The sequence below is a fragment of the Anomaloglossus baeobatrachus genome, chromosome 1, assembly GCF_048569485.1.
Source record: "Anomaloglossus baeobatrachus isolate aAnoBae1 chromosome 1, aAnoBae1.hap1, whole genome shotgun sequence".
In the NCBI taxonomy this organism is placed as follows: domain Eukaryota; kingdom Metazoa; phylum Chordata; class Amphibia; order Anura; family Aromobatidae; genus Anomaloglossus; species Anomaloglossus baeobatrachus.
In genome coordinates, this window is record NC_134353.1 from 595,499,878 (window position 1) to 595,516,754 (window position 16,877).

At 44.5% G+C, this 16,877-nt stretch overlaps 1 protein-coding gene across 2 annotated transcripts in view; it reads left to right on the forward strand.

Moving 5' to 3' along the window:
- Positions 1 to 16,877, forward strand: part of PCSK5 (proprotein convertase subtilisin/kexin type 5) — an 883,213-nt gene that overhangs the window by 203,137 nt on the left and 663,199 nt on the right. The window lies entirely within an intron of this gene.

The following is a 16,877-nucleotide window of genomic DNA, read 5'->3' on the forward strand; positions in this document are numbered from 1 at the left end:
TAACATGTCAAAAGATTGTTTTTATTCAAATACACTCTAAAGGGGGCTTTACACGCTGCGACATCGCTAATGCGGAGTCGTTGGGGTCACGGAATTTGTGACGCACATCCGGCCGCATTAGCGATGTTGCTGCGTGTGACACCGATGAGCGATTTTGCATCGTTGCAAAAACGTGCAAAATCGCTCATCGGTGTCATGGGGGTCCATTCTCGATTATCGTTACTGCAGCAGTAACGATGTAGTTCGTCGCTCCTGCGGCAGCACACATCGCTATGTGTGACGCCGCAGGAACGAGGAACCTCTCCTTACCTGCCTCGCGGCCGCTATGCGGAAGAAAGGAGGTGGGCGGGATGTTCCGGCCACTCATCTCCGCCCCTCCGCTTCTATTGGGCGGCCGCTCAGTGACGTCGCACGGACCGCCCCCTTAGAAAGGAGGCGGTTCGCCGGTCACAGCGACGTCGCCGGGCAGGTAAGTATGTGTGACGGGTCTGCGCGATGTTGTGTGGCACGGGCAGCGATTTGCCCGTGTCGCGCAACAGATGGGGGCAGGTACCCACACTAGCAATATCGGGACCGATATCGCAGTGTGTAAAGTAGCCTTAAAGGCAAACTTTAGTGCCGGCGAATACTCTTTAGTCTCTTAGACGTAAACCATCATGAAGCACATAAAAGAAATCACAGACATTTCTCGTTTTAAGATTTCATCATAAGATGCAAATAACATTAATAGAAAATAGAAACTACAGGGGGCCCTGCATGGATTGTATCTATGTGGAATGGAGATAATCAAGACAATTTGTATTAAAGCAAACACTGGCGCTGGCACAGGACGCTCCCCATACTGTGAAGTATTTGTCATGCATCGGGGATGAGCTGTTTTGATGCAGATGGAGTCTTGTGTTTATGTACACAAATAAATGCCTGATTAGATCTGAAGGGCTGATTGCAGCTTATTTCTACTCCTCTCATGCCTGATCCTTCATACAGAAGTATGTGGTGAAATTAAAGAACAGGAACTGAAATTTTATCTCCATCCAGATTGACCTTTGTATGGTCAAAAGCTGCTGCATAACAAGGCTGTTTAACCACCAGCGATTACATTTTATGTGCTGCCAAGTGCTGGAAAATAGTTTAGGTTTACCAGCAGTAGTTTACTACTACCCTGACCCCTGGGTGGTCCATTAATAACTGGTCACATACTGAGGAAATCTTTTATTTCAATTTATTATCACTTCCTATGCAGTGGAGTAAACCACCTACATAAACTGTGGTATACATTAAAATAAGGATACCCTCACCCCAGAACACCCTTGCCCCAGAATACCCTCACCCCTTAATGCACTCAGCCCATATTACCCTAACCCCAGAATACCCTCAACCCCAGAATACCCTCACCCCAGAATACCCTCAACTCCAGTATACCCTCACCCCAGAATAACCTCCCCCTAGAACACCATAAACCCCAAAATACTCACCCCAGAATTCTTTCAACCCAGAACACCCTCAGCACCAGAACATCCTCACTCTTGAATACCCTCACACCAGAATATCTTCAACTCAAAATATTCTCACCCTAGAATACCCTCAACCCCAGAATATCCTAACACCACAATACCCTCAACCCAAAATACCCTGAACCCCAGAACACCCTCCCACCATAAATAAACTCACCCCAGAACACTCTCAACCCTAAAACACTCTCAACCCAGAATACCCTTACCTCAGAACACTCTCACCCCAGAACACTCACCCCAGAACACTCTCACCCCAGAACACTCACTCCAAAATACCCTCAATCCCAGAATACACTCACCGTAAAACAGTAATATAACACCTCCATTATAGATTTATAGCTCCAGTGTGACATTTTCCCACCGTGAGTCATAGGAATCATTATAAGTAGAGATGAACAGACCCATAGATGTTCAGGCTTGGCCAAACATAAGTTAAAGGTTTGGTTTGGTACCCACACTTGACCTAAACTTGACCACAAACCCCATAGATGGCAACTCGAACTTTTGTGCTGTAAAACAGTCATAGTAAGAGCTAGGGGTCTGCAGAATGGGGGTAAGAGCAGGACAATTGCCCTGCAAACAAATGTGGATAGGGAATAAATAATTAAAAAAAACGTTGTGGGATCCCCCTATTTTTGATTACCAGCCAAGGTAAATCAGAAAGCTGCAGGATGTAGCCCTGAGCTGTCTGCGTTACCTTGGCTGGTTATCAGAAATAGTGGAGATCTCATGCCGCTTTTTAATGATCAATAATTAATTTATTAAAACAGCATGGGCTGACCCTTATTTTTGACAACCAGCCGCACCACAAGTAATGCATTCATTAGATGTGCCAATTCTTTTGCTTCACCCCAGCTCTTCCTAGTTTTCCTGGTGTGATGACAAGAGGAAAATAAGTTTTATAATGTTGATGTCAGCTGCGTAATCTCAGCTGGTATCAAGTTCAGAGATAAGTAATGGAGAGGCGTCTATCTGACACCCCCATTACTAACTCGGTAAGTTTAAAGTAAAAAATAAAAACACTCACACCAAGGAAAAAATAGTTTGTTTAAATAAAGATTTCTATACACCAGCTCATTCGTCAATTTAACAAAGAATTGTCAGAGTTCTGACATAATCATTCCAATGGTATAATGTCCCATGACAGCAATTGAATCCTAAGGAGCCACATTCTCAGGACGAGGCTCCAAAAATCACTCATGGTCAGCACCAAATATGGAATTTCTCACAAGCGTTGGAAATTCTGTGCCTGAAACTAACCACAAGTGGCCTATGGAGCCTTGTTCTAAGAACAAGGCTTCATAGGATTCGATGGACGTTGTGGGACTTTACACTATTGGATCAAAACTTCAAAGATTCTTGAAATATATAAATTGGCAAATGAGGGAATTTTAGGTAGTTTTTATTCAAATAAAGTATTTTTTCTTGTGCGTGTGTGTGTTGTTGTTTTTTTTTTTACTTTACACTTACCAGGTTACTAATATGGGTGTCTGATAGACGCCTCTTCCTTACTAACCCATGGAGTTGATGCTAGCTGTCAATTCACAGCTGACATCAACCGGTATAATATTACCCCAATTGCTATTGCACCAATTCAACCGTTAGGAGCTGAGACAAAGCTCCAGACTTGGAGTATCTAATGGATACACCACTTCTTGGGTGGCTGGGGGCTGCTATTTTTAGGCCTTCCCACCCTGATAATATCAGTCGCCAGCTGTTTGCTTTACTTTGGCTGGTTATTAAAAATGGAATGGACCCCAGTTCATTTTCTTTTAATTATTTATTTATTTATTTAACAAGGCTAAATACACTATTTGGTGCGCCATTAAGGCACTAAAGGGTGCAAGTGTACAATATGTAGTAGGGTGGGGAGGACTTCCTTTGCTTTTGTTAACTTCCAGAGTACAGTGTTTGCTGAGCAGCGCGTCAGGGGTCCTATATAGACCTGATGACGCGATGCGGCTGGCCAATCACAGCCATACAGTACTCGGCTATGGAAGTGCCCACAACTAAAAAGCTTGTTGATTGGCTGCTGCGAAAATTTTCAACAAAGTTAATTCAGCATATGAACAGCATACGAGCTCTGAACTCGACCACAGACTTCTGTGAGAAGTCCATGTTCGAGTTTGAGCACCAGACACTAGGTGTTCAATACAGACCCTGAACTTTACAGTTCCGGTTCACTCATCACTAATTAGAAGGAATATATAAACACATACAAACCTTTTAATGGAGTTCTTCCCGTTTGTCATTATGAATAAATTACTAAAGTAAATGTCGGGAATTAGCAAATTACATTCTTTTTATCTATGGAATTAATCTCTTAGGGAAGTGTAAATGGTTGCTGTCTTATTTTTCTGACTAAAACCTGTCTTAAGCGTGTTTAACACGCTGCGACATCGCCCGAGCGATCTCGTTGGGGTGACGGAATTTGGGACGCACATCCGGTCGCTTTAGCAATGTCTTCGCGTGTGACACCTATGAGCGATTTTGAATCGTCGCAAAAACGTTCAAAATCACTCATCGGTGACATGGGGGTCCATTCTCAAATATCGCTGCTGATCGGCGTACGAAGTAGTTCGTCGCTCCTGCGGCAGCACACATCGCTATGTGTGACACCGCAGATACGAGGAACCTCACCTTACCTGCGGCCGCCGGCAATGAGGAAGGAAGGAGCTCATCTCCGCCCCTCTGCTTCTATTGGGCGGCGGTTCAGTGACGCTGCTGTGATGTCGCTGAGACGCTGAACAAACCGCCCCCTTAGAAAGGAGGCGGTTCGCCGGTCACAGCGACGTCGGTAGGCAGATAAGTAGTGTGACGGGTCCGCGCGATGTTGTGCGCCACGGGCAGCGATTTGCCCATGTCGCACAACCGATGGGGGCGGTTACGCATGCTAGCGATATCGGTCACGATATCGCAGTGTGTAAATCGGCCTTTAGATCAGTACAACACCAGGTGCCTGTCAGCGAGTGCAGTAAGATTCTCCATTACTTGAAGAATAAACTTGCAGCTCCCATTCTTTATTCCAAGTTACATACAGATAACACACTCTTTCTGAGTGCCTTGAGAAAAGCATATGTTCACACGTAACAATGGTGGCCTGTTTGGAGCGTCATCTGTCCGGTGGTTAACTGAGGTTACCCGCGGCCACCGCTGCATCCACCGCTGGATCCAGTGACAGCGGGTAACCTCAGTGACAGCTCAGCTGATCGCACGGCTGTCTTCATTAGCTGCGTGGAGGTGACCGGAGCGGCGGTGTATTCTGCAGCTCCTGTCACCTCCATGCAGCAGCGCTGGATGCGACGCTGGACCATCCTGGAGTACGCCGGACATGGAGGGCTTTTTCGGGCTGATTAAATTGCTGAACCAGGGTATATGTGTGTGTTTTTTATTTCTAATAAAGGATTTTTTCTGGTGTGTGTGTTTATTTACTGTCACTTACAGATTAATCATGGAGGGTGTCTCATAGACGCCTGACATGATTAATCTAGGATTTAGTGGCAGCTATGGGCTGCCATTAACTCCTTATTACCCCGATTTGCCAAAGCACCAGGGCAAATCGGGAAGAGCCGGGTACAGTTCCAGAACTGTCGCATATAATGTATGCGACAATTCTGGGCAGCTGCTGACTGATATTGTTAGGGTGGGGGGCTCCCCATAACGTGGAGCTCCCCATCCTGAGAATACCAGCCTTCAGCCGTATGGCTTTATCTGGCTGGCATTAAAAATGGGGGGACCGCACGCCGTTTTTTTTTAATTATTTATTTATTTATTTTACTGCACAGTATAGATACGCCCACCGGCTGCTGTGATTGGGTGCAGTGAGGCACCTGTCACTCAATGTGGGGGCGTGTCTCACTGCAACCAATCATAGGCGCCGGTGGGCGGGGAAAGCAGGGAATAGGAGATTGTTTAATGAGCGGCCGGATTTTTCAAAATAGTAAAAGCCGCCGCAGCAGTGTGACTGCCGTGCAGCGCTGCGCCGGAGATCGGGGAACGGTAAGTATGAGAGAGGGGGGGAAACTGACCGACATTCTGTGAGAGAAGGACAGACAGACAGAGAGACCGACAGAGAGACCGACCGACGGACTCAGGGAGATTGACCGACATACACAGAAATAGAAAGAATAGCCGACATCACTAGAAATTAAAACACCAAACGGACACGGACTATAGGTAGATGCATACGTGTTTACTAACGTGTGTGCACATACCCATAGACTTTCATTGTGTCCACGTGTGCGTGCTCCGTGCAGATAACGGACATGCATCCGTGCAAAACGCAAACACATACGGATCACGGACACGCACACACGGACATAATGAAATAACGCACGTGTGACCACAATCATAGATTAACATTGGTGCACGTTTGGCCGTGTCTCCGGTATATACGGAAACGGACCAAACACGCACGTGTATCACGGACGTGTGAAGGGGGCCTAAGAGAGAGAGAGAGAGGACCCCATTGAACATAGGAGCTTACACTCTACAGGTAAGGGTGATCTCACACAAGCCGTATGACTCGCACGAGTATCGGATCGCATCTCCCGGCGCAGCTGGCTTCTCTCCTGACAGGAACAGGTCAGCTGCATGTATTGCTATGTAGCTGACATGCCCCTGTCCGGAGAGTGTGTGGCCATGCCAGGTGATGCGATGCGAGACTCGAGCGAGTCATACGGCTTGTGTGAGTGTCGCACCCCAGGGCTATGGTGTTCTTGGTCCTGGGCCTGTATTAACTGGGAAAGTGTCATGGGTGTAGTGGCCGGTGGCTGGTTCCGTGACCCTGGAGTGGTCGCTATTAAAAAGGGGTATTTACAGGGGATATTTAATATAGTTTTTGTCGTGACGCCACTTGCGGGTTGTGGCTATAGAGATGGAGCTGCCGCTGTACAGTCTCTCACTACTGTGACTGATGTTAATGGCAGCCGGGATGTTGCGGCCCTCCACAAGTAGCGCCAGGCTCCAGGGGATAGATGATGGTGAATATTTATTTAAGTCCATCAGTAATACTGGGGCGCGGAAAGAAGGTGGACCATACACAGCGGGGTTGCAGTGTAACTGGTGTTTTACTCACAAGGTGTTGCTGGCAACCCGATGGCGGCTGGTCCTCACCACTGGTCCCCTTAGTTCCAGTGACGGTGTGGTGACTTGGTGACTTTCTTCCCCTGCACCTGTCTCTGGTTGATGGGTCTCCGTGGCTTGGAGCGTCTGGAGGTCCCCTACTGGTAGTCTTTCAGTCTTAGTCTGTATGACAGGTAGCTTGAACCCTCTGGGGTCGGTTTCTCTGTTCCTGTTCCCTGGTTCTCCTGTTGCTACTGTGTCCTGAACTTTATGGTCAGTGAGGTCCTGGATGATCCCCTTACCATGCAGATTTTATCAGGTCTGTCTGGAGCGTTTTCCTGACCTGGCGCTCTGTACCCCATTGGGGCTATGGTTCCAGGAGTACTCCGCCATACTCCACTGGCAACCACACGCCTGGGCCCACAAGTCACCGCTACACTCCCGTCAGTACCGTACATCCGTCTCTTTTCACTTCCACTTACTGACTGCCTGGCCCCCCCTCCCTGGTCATCGCCTAGTGGACTGGATCGGTTCCACCTCTAAGTGGCCAGCCATTGGATCCAACCCTAGCCCGTCACTAGTTCTGGGGGGTAAAACAGGGATTAAAATGAATGTTTTACTGTTATCGTCACTGGTCTTGTGGGTCCCTGGTGGGTAGGACCTGACAGGATGCAGTTTCCTGTAGCTCCTGATGGCTTCAGGGGCGCTACATGAGCACATCGTAAGGGAGAGAGGACTCAACTGACCATAAGAGCTTATGCTCTACAGGAGTGAGATGACAACACTAACTATAAAAGCTTTCACTCTATAGAAGAGAAAGATAGGTCCCTGCTGACCATATGAGCTTACACTCTGCAGGAGATAGAAAGTATTGTGTGATCCATAAGAGCTTACACTGTAGAGAAGAGAGAAAAGGACCCCTCTGACCATAAGAGCTTACACACTACAGGAGTGAGAGGACGCCACTAACTATAGGAGCTTACACTCTATAGGAGATAGAGGATCACACTGACTAAAAGCCACTTTTTAGACACTGCGATATCGGTCCCGATATCGCTAGTGTGGGTACCCGCCCCCATCTGTTGTGCGACACGGGCAAATCGCTGCCCGTGCCGCACAACATCGCCCAGACCCGTCACACATACTTACCTGCCCAGCAGCGTCACTGAACCGCGGCCCAATAGAAGCGGAGGGGCGGAGATGAGCTGGACAAACATCCCGCCCACCTCCTTCCTTCCGCATAGCGGCCGGGAGGCAGGTAAGGAGAGCTTCCTCGTTCCTGTGGCGTCACACACAGCGATGTGTGCTGCCGCGTGAGCGACGAACTACATCGCTACTGCTGCAGTAACGATAATCGAGAATGGACCCCCATGTCACCGATGAGCGATTTTGCACGTTTTTGCAACGATGCAAAATCGATCATCGGTGTCACACGCAGCAACATCGCTAATGCGGCCGGATGTGCGTCACAAATTCCGTGACCCCCAACGACTCCTCATTAGCGATGTCGCAGCGTGTAAAGCCCCCTTTACACTGTACATGAGCGTGGACCTCTGTGACTATAAGAGCATACACTGCCTTAGTTATATTAAAACACGATGCAACATCTCATATGCATCACACCGCCACGATGATGTCAAACCATGGTGGCTAATCATAGGAGAGCCGCAGATGATAACAATTAGGAAATGGTACTCCGATCTCCCAAGCAATGGAATCAGACATGTAAATCAATTCGCAAAAGCCCTAATAATAATAATAATAATAATAATAATATTTATTCGCTATTAGCACTATAGCACTATTAATTCCATAGCACTTTACATACATTGGCAACACTGTCCCCATTGGGGCTCACAATCTAAATCCCCTATCAGTGTGTTTTTGGAGTGTGGGAGGAAACCGGAGAACACCCACACAAACGCGGTGAGAATGTACAAACTCCTTTCAGATGGTCGGATTTGTACCGGATTAAGTCTATCCATAGTACAACAATCAGTTGTACACTGCACAAATCGGCCTTTATGGAAGAGTGGCAAGAAGAAAGCCATTTCTCAATGATATCCATAAAAAGTGTCGTTTAAAGTTTGCCACAAGCCACCTGGGAGACACACCAAACATGTGGAAATAGGTGCTCTGGTCAGATGAAACCAAAATCAAACTTATTGGGCACAATGCTAAAGGATGTTTGGCCTAAAAGCAACACAGCTCATAACCCTGAACACACCATCCCCACTGTCAAACATGGTGGTGGCAGTATAATGGTTTAGGCCTGCTTTTCTTCAGCAGGGACAGGGAACATGGTTAAAATTGATGGGAAGATGAATGAAGCCAAATACAGGACCATTCATGAAGAAAACCTGTTGGAGTCAGTCTGCAAAAGACCTGAGACTGGGACGGAGATTTGTCTTTCAACAAGACAATGATCCAAAACATAAAGCAAAATCTACAATGGAATGGTTCACAAATAAACATATCCAGGTGTTAGAATGGCCAAGTCAAATTCCAGACCTGAATCCAATCGAGAATCTGTGGAAAGAGCTGAAAACTGCTGTTCACAAACGCTCTCCATCCAACCTCACTGAGCTCGAGCTGTTTGCAAAGGAAGAATGGGCAAGAATTTCAGTCTCTCGATGTGCAAAACTGATAGACACATATCCCAAGCGACTTGCAGCTGTAACTGCAGCAAAAGGTGGCGCTACAAAGTATTAACTTAAAGGGGATGAATAATATTTCACGCCCCAATTTTCAGTTTATTATTCTTTATACAAGTTTAATATAAGCAATAAATATCGTTCAGTTTCACAATTGTGTCCCACTTGTTGTTGATTCTTCCACATAAAATTTAAATTTTTTATCTTTATGTTTGAAGCCTGAAATATGGGAAAAGGTTGAAAAATTCAAGGCACTATATGCCATTAATGTACAATATAGGAATTACCCTTTAACCCTATGGATGTGTGAATAATAGGCATTATTGGACCTCGTAGCAGAAAGAAATAACATATTTCCTGTCCATGTAATGACATAAAGTGCAAACCACAGAATTCTGCAGCTGGTATCTAAATTCTTTATCCACATTAAAATAAGTTAGTTGGAATCAAACTACAGTATATAGTATTTTTACTAGAGTATGCTGCAGAAAGTGTTTTTTCCTTGTATTTCATTAAAAAAATCCAGATTCTTTCAATATTTCTTAAAAATGATTTTTGTTTCACTGCAATGCGCTCCAAAAGACATTGGTAACAAGAGTTTGCTACACTCCATGTAGCTTTACTGTCTCTACATTTTTACGCCCCATGTCTAATAGAGTGTTTGCACAACCATGCGCTGCTCATTCAACATTGCCACATTGTTAACTTGGATGCTTTGAAATGATTATACAGGCTTTTTGTGTTGGTAAAAAAGAAAGTCTGGCTCTATATGTAAGTAGCCTGTAAATAGAGGCTAAACAAAGCATTGCCTGTTACATCCTAATGGGCTTCTGAATGCTGGAGACTCTGTACCTTAGCCTTATAATAGTAAATGAGGAATTATTTTGTTTTATTGAAACATCTCACAGCAGCACTTTGTCCACATGCCTTCACGCCAGCCTTTTACACTTCCCTTCCTTCTCTCAGAAGAATTTGCTTTATATTCATTAATGAATAGTCTTATGTATATACAATATATCACAAAAGTGAGTACTCCCCTTACATTTTTGTAAATATTTTATGTTTTCATGGGACAACACTGGAGATATGACACTTTGATACAATGTAAAGTACGGTAGTCAGTGTGCAGCTTGTATAACACTGTAAATTTGATCTGCCCTCTACATAACTCAGCACACAGCCATTAATGTCTAAACCGCTGGCAAAAAAAAGTGAGTGCACCCCTTAGTGAAAATGGCCAAATTCTGCCCAATTAGCCATTTCCCCCCCGTGGTGTCATGTTACTCATTGGTGTTATAAGGTCTCAGGTGTGAATGGGGAGCAGGTGTGTTAAATTTTATGTTATCACTCACAAACTCTCTCATACTGATCATTAGAAGTTCAACATGGTACTTCATGGCAAATAATTCTCTGAAGATCTGAAGAAAAGAATTATTGCTCTACGTAAAGATACCCTAGGCCAGAGGTTCCCAACTCCAGTCCTCAAGGCACACCAACAGTGCAGGTTTTCAGGATTGCCTTAGTATTGCACAGGGGTTGGAATCATCACCAGTGCAGGTGATTAAATTACCACCTGTGCAAAACTAAGGAGATCCTGAAAACCTGCACTGTTGGTGTGCCTTGAGGACTGGAGTTGGGAACCTCTGCCCTAGGCTATAAGAATGTTACCAACATTCTGAAACTGAGTTGCAACACCGTGGCCAAAACCATCCAGTGGTTTAGCAATGATGGGTTCCTCTCAAAAGAGGCCTCACCATGGTCGACCAAAGAAGTTGAGTGCACATGTTAGTCATCATCATCATATCCAGACATTGACTTTTTAAAATAGACGCATGAGTTTTGCCAGCATTGCTGCTGGGTTTATAGGGTTGTGGGTGTCAGTCTGTCCGTGCTGAGACCATATGCTACAAACTGCATCAAATTGGTTTGTATGTCTGCCGTCCAAGAAGGGAACCTCTTTTAAAGATGATACACAAGAAAGCCAACAAACATTTTGCTGAAGAAAAGCAGACTAAAGGCCCCTTTACAAACTGCAACATCGATAGCGATATCGCTGTAACGTCACCGCCTTTGTGACGTAATAGCGACCTCCCCAGCGACATTGCAGTGTGTGACACGCATCAGCGACCTGACCCCCGCTGTGAGGTCGCTGATCGCTACAAGTCGTTCAGGACCATTCTTTGGTCCTTTGTTTCCTGCTGTGCAGCATGTATCGGTATGTTTGACATCGTTACAACGACATCGTTAGCGACCCAGCCCATAGGCGTGCTAGCGTTCCCTTTCCAGCAAGGTCGTTCTGCAGGTCCATATCGCTGCTGCGTCATTGGCCAGATCTGCCTGTTTGTCAGCTCACCAGCGACTGTTAGAGACTTTCCAGCGATCCCGGCCAGGTCGAGACCGCTGGTGGGATCGTTAGAAAGTCTCAGTGTATAAAGGGGCCTTAAAAACATGGATTACTGGAATCATGTTCTGTGGTCTGATGAGGCCAAGATAAACTTATTTATTTAGAAGTAACAAGTGTATATGGTGGCAGCCAGGTTAGGAGTACAAATACAAGTGTGTCTTGCCTACAGTCAAGCATGGTGTTGGCAATGTCATGATTTCATGCTGAAATCGTGCTCTTGGCTGTGGGAAGCTATAGTTTATTGAGGGAACTATGAATGCCAACATATACTGAGCATTATCTCCTTCCTTTGGAAACTGGGCCACAAGGCAGTATTCCAACATGATAATGACCCCATACACACCTCTAAGATGCTCTCCCTTGCTAAAGAAACTGATGGTAAAGGTGCTGGACTGACTAGGCATGTCTCCAGACCTAAACCCTACTGAGCATCTGCAGGGCATCCTCAAATAGAAGGTGGAAGAGTGCAAGATCTCTAACATCCACCAGCTCCATGATTTTGTCATGGAGGAGTATAAGAGGAGTTCAGTGGGACCTGTGAACTAGATGCCCAAGAGAGTCAAGACAGTGCTTGAAAATAATAGTGGCCACAGAAAATATTGACACTTTGGGCACAATTTTGCCATTTTCCCTTAGAGGTGTACTCATTTTTGCTGACAACAGTTTAAACATTCATGGCTGTGTGTTGTGTTATTTAACAGCTACACCATGTTTACACTGTTATATAAGCTAGATATTAACTACTTTACATTGTATCAAAGTGTCATATCTTCAGTGTTGTACAATGAAACTATATAATAAAATATATACAAAAATGTGAGGGGTGTACTATATACTGTACATCCACAGCTAGTTGGATTCATAATTGGCTCAGTGACCTTACGAAAAGAGTGGTAATAAATAGTTGCACATCCAATAGGAAAAGTGTTTCAAGGTGTGTACCACAAGGTTCTAACTTGGCCTCAGTGTTGTTCAACATTTTTAGAAATGATCTAGAGAAGGGAACTCTAGGTAAACTAATTAAATTTGTAGAGAATGCAAAGCTGGGAGGGATAGTTAACACTATAGAATACAGAGAAAGGATTCAGAAGGCTTTAGATAAGCTGGAACAATGGACAGCAACAAATGGTATTTAACAAGGAGAAATGCACAATTCTATATCTGGGCAAGAAAATCTAACATAACATCTACAGTTGGGAGGAAAAGAACTAAACAACAGCACGTGTGAAAAAGACTTTGGTATAGTAATAAATCACAGACTGACCATGAGTCAACAGTGTGATCATGCAGCAGCAAAAAAGCCAAACACAGTTTTGGGATTTATTAAAGCGAACTTGTCACCAGATTTTTCCCCTATAAGCTGTGGCTACCACCAGTAAGCTCCAATCACTATGTAAGTGCCAATCTGTATAACATAACAAACAGCTTTTATTATACTAATTTGCGGAGTAGTCCGGTCCGATGGGTGTAGCTGGTCTCGGTCTGATGCCTCCTATCTTTCTTCCCTGCTCTATGAGGAGGACTAGTTCTACATCATCCACACAGTGTCTTCTATTGCACACGCGCACTTCTACTAGTCCTGCTGAGGGCAGATCAAAGTATTGTAGAGCACATGCCTAAATATTCTTTACCTGCGCATTACAGTTTTTTGCTTTTCCCCCCAATCTTAATGTGTTGCGGAAGAGTTGGGAGGCCCTCATACACACTATACTGTCTGACAAATCAGCTGATAATTTAGACTTATGTGCATGGTACCTTAAAACGGTTGTCCAGACTCGGGACACAAGTATGCAGACACTCTATGTGACTGAAGACTTGGTAATTCTCAAAATGCACAGTGCACACTGGAGCCGGCATCAGGAGCGGACGGTCATGAAACTGCAAGTATGCACATTACATACTTGTGTTTACATTTTGACTAGACATGTCTGGCCTATTGAATGAAGCCTTATAGTCAGCACGTGACCTCATGTATATACTTGTGGTTACAATCCAGCCTGCATACAATGCACACTGTGACAATTCCTAACTCTGCCATCAGATAAAGTGACTACAGACTTGGTGCTGTGCCTTTTACTCTGATCCATCTCCCTTCTTTTACTGCCTCTATCACATTCTCTTCATGCTGTTTACTAAAATCAATTAGAGACTGCTGCTTCATCCGCTCCCTCCCCCCAATACTTGTGGGCCCTAGTACAAAACTTCCAACAGGGCCCCTAGTTATCTCAACTCTGCAATAATAACATGCTTTTAATATGGGCCAAAATGACCTTTGGGTCCCTTAGGTTCCAGGGCCCAGGTGCGATTGCAACCCATGTACCTATTAGAGTTACCGCCCTGCATCCCGTTTTCCTAAGTCTTCTTTTAGGCAGGGAATGTGGTGGTACAATGAAAGGAAGGTGCCCTAATTCAGCAGTAAGATACTGTAGGCTATAAAATTTCATACATGGAAATGTATGTCTGAAATGATAACAATAGATTTACTGTAATAATCTGTGGACAGCATTTTATTTTATTTCTGTAAAACTTTGTGGCTCCTGAAATTGCGAAGAAAGAACCAGCCAATTCTACCATAGCTAGAGATTTACAGATAGGTCCATTTAGTTTTAGAAAGAGTCCATTTTAGAGACACAAATAAAAGCAGTGCACATATTAATGCTCATGTAGATGTTTAAGGCGTATTCTTTATGGTTACTACTTTACACTGACAAGAGAAATGAAGCAACCAACATGTTTCTGCCTGGGATACAATTGTCAAGCACAAAGTAGAAGAAATAAATATACCTAGATAAAATCCAAACACTTTGCATTAGTTTAAATTGCGTCTCCGACAAAGACCATCTGAAGAAAATGCGCTAAATTGAATGTATTTGTCTCCACATAAGAGCATAGCGGAGAAGTTGAGTTTAGAGTACAAGTTTTATCATTTCCTGTTTATGTGATAATGAGACGCTTGCCTTTATAGAAATTCTCATATTTTATACCTAGAGGGAATAAAAAGAGAACCTAATGAAGTGATGGTTTAGCACAAAGCCATGCCTAATAAATTTATGGAGCAGTTTAGTAAGTGAAAACAATTATTACCGAAAAAGTCTATAGAACGTACTTTGAGTAATGTTTACTTGGTTTGTTCAAGAATAGATGCTGTATGTTACAGATAAAACAAGCTTGAATTTATTCTGCATCTTAAGGCCACGTCTCACTAAGCAAGATCGCTAGCGACATCACTGCTGAGTCACGGTTCTGGTGACGCAACAGCGATCTTGCTAGCGATATTGCTGTGTGTGACATCCAGCAATGACCTGGCCCCTGCTGTGAGGTCGTCGGTCGTTGCTGAATGTCCTGGAGCATTTTCTTCAAAGGCGATGTCCTGCTGGGCAGGACACATCGCTATGTTTGACACTGTGTGACAGGGTCCCAATGACAGCAACGATCGTTATACAGGTTGCTACTGCGACCTGTATCGTTACTGCATCTTTGGTAAGGTCTGACTGTGTGACATCTCACCTGCGACCTCCCAGCGACATACCAGTGATCCTTATCAGGTCGCACCGTTTTTGGGATCGCTGGTAAGTCGCTAAATGTGACGGGGGCTTTATCCCAGCTGAAATTTTAGCTGACTATCTTATGCTAATGTGCTTTTGCTGTATACAATACATAGACTTTCTCTCCCGAGCCGCCCATACACAGGAACACTTGGCCTAGAGGCTGATAGATGGGTCTGATGCTGGGTTATCTCTAGGAGCGCAAATGGATCAAGTGTGCAAAATCAGACATGCAGGATATTTATCTTCCCCAATTCATCTGTTGTAAGAGTTGGGAGGCCATAATACACCTTAAACTGTCGGTCAATCCCACCAATATCCCACTGATAATGTGTACCTGGAGATTAGCCACCAGAGAGGTGTCTGGCCATAGCTTACTCCACAATTCCTACGGTAATTAAAAGCACAATCGTGTGAATTGAGTGTGCACGCATATGGTTATGTTAGGAAAAGTAGTAGTCAGTCAAACCAAGTGTGTATGTGTATAGTGACTTCTGGAGAAATAGGTGTGGTATGAACACTGTTGAAGATTTATGGACATCTTAAAAAGGAACCTGTCATATGAAATAAATGCTATTAAGCTGCAGATATTTGGTTAATCTGCAGGTTAGTAGTATTCTCAAGCTGTGCATCTGCCTCACAGAGGCCCCACTGATGGGAGAAAATGAACTTTGTTCTTTTCGTTAGCTCTGGCTTTCAGTCATTGGGGCTCTCAATACACAGTGAGCGGCATCTATAATCTGTACTGATGCACATCAGAAACAGCTGTCAGTCAGTTCCATGGGTGTGGTTACAGATGCCTCTCACTATGCTTTGAGAGGTGACTGACATCATGCTGGCTGCACCAATACAACTAAAAGCCCAAGGTTGCCAAGACGAATAAAGTTAATTTTCTCCTTGAAGTCGCAGTCTCAGTACGGCAGCCACATGGCTTCCAAACGCTATTAACCTGCAGATTGACCCATATATGACGGTTAATAGTGTTTTTGACATGTCATGATCCCTTTAAGTTGCCTCAGGTCCATGACAGGATATGATTCCCTTCCCACAAAAAAATGTAATAATATCTACATCTCCAGGTATATTATGAATAATTCTACTGCAGCACACAGATGTCATATCATCTGTTGTGTCACTTGCTGACTAGTTTACTTCACTTATTCAACTTCTCTCAATAGAAGAAAAAGTATACTTGGCATGTAACTGCACATAGGCAGACACAGACAAAAGTACCCCTGTGCAAGAACAGTATTTGGGCCCTCTACAGTCCAATAACGCATCAGAATTCACAACTCCACCTGCTGTGGAGGTAGAAATGGACCCCCTTACCTCTTGGGCCTCTGTGTGGCTGCATAGATTGCAGCAATGATATGTTTGCTTTTGGGACTGCAAGTAGGCAAATCACATACATGCCAGCAGATGACTGACCAACTGATCACACTGTGAATATTTGGGAATCATGAATGCAGGCTTTTGTCCCAAGCCGGGGTAACTCTTTTAACTAAAGGGTGCTTTACATGCAACGATATTGTTAATGAGATATCGTTGGGGTCACGTCGTTAGTGACGCACATCCGGCGTCGTTAGCGATATCGTTGCGTGTGACACCTAGGAGTGACAATCACCGATCGCAAAAGCGTCAAAAATCATTGATCGTTGTCACGTCGTCCATTTTCATAATATCGTTGGTTGTTTAT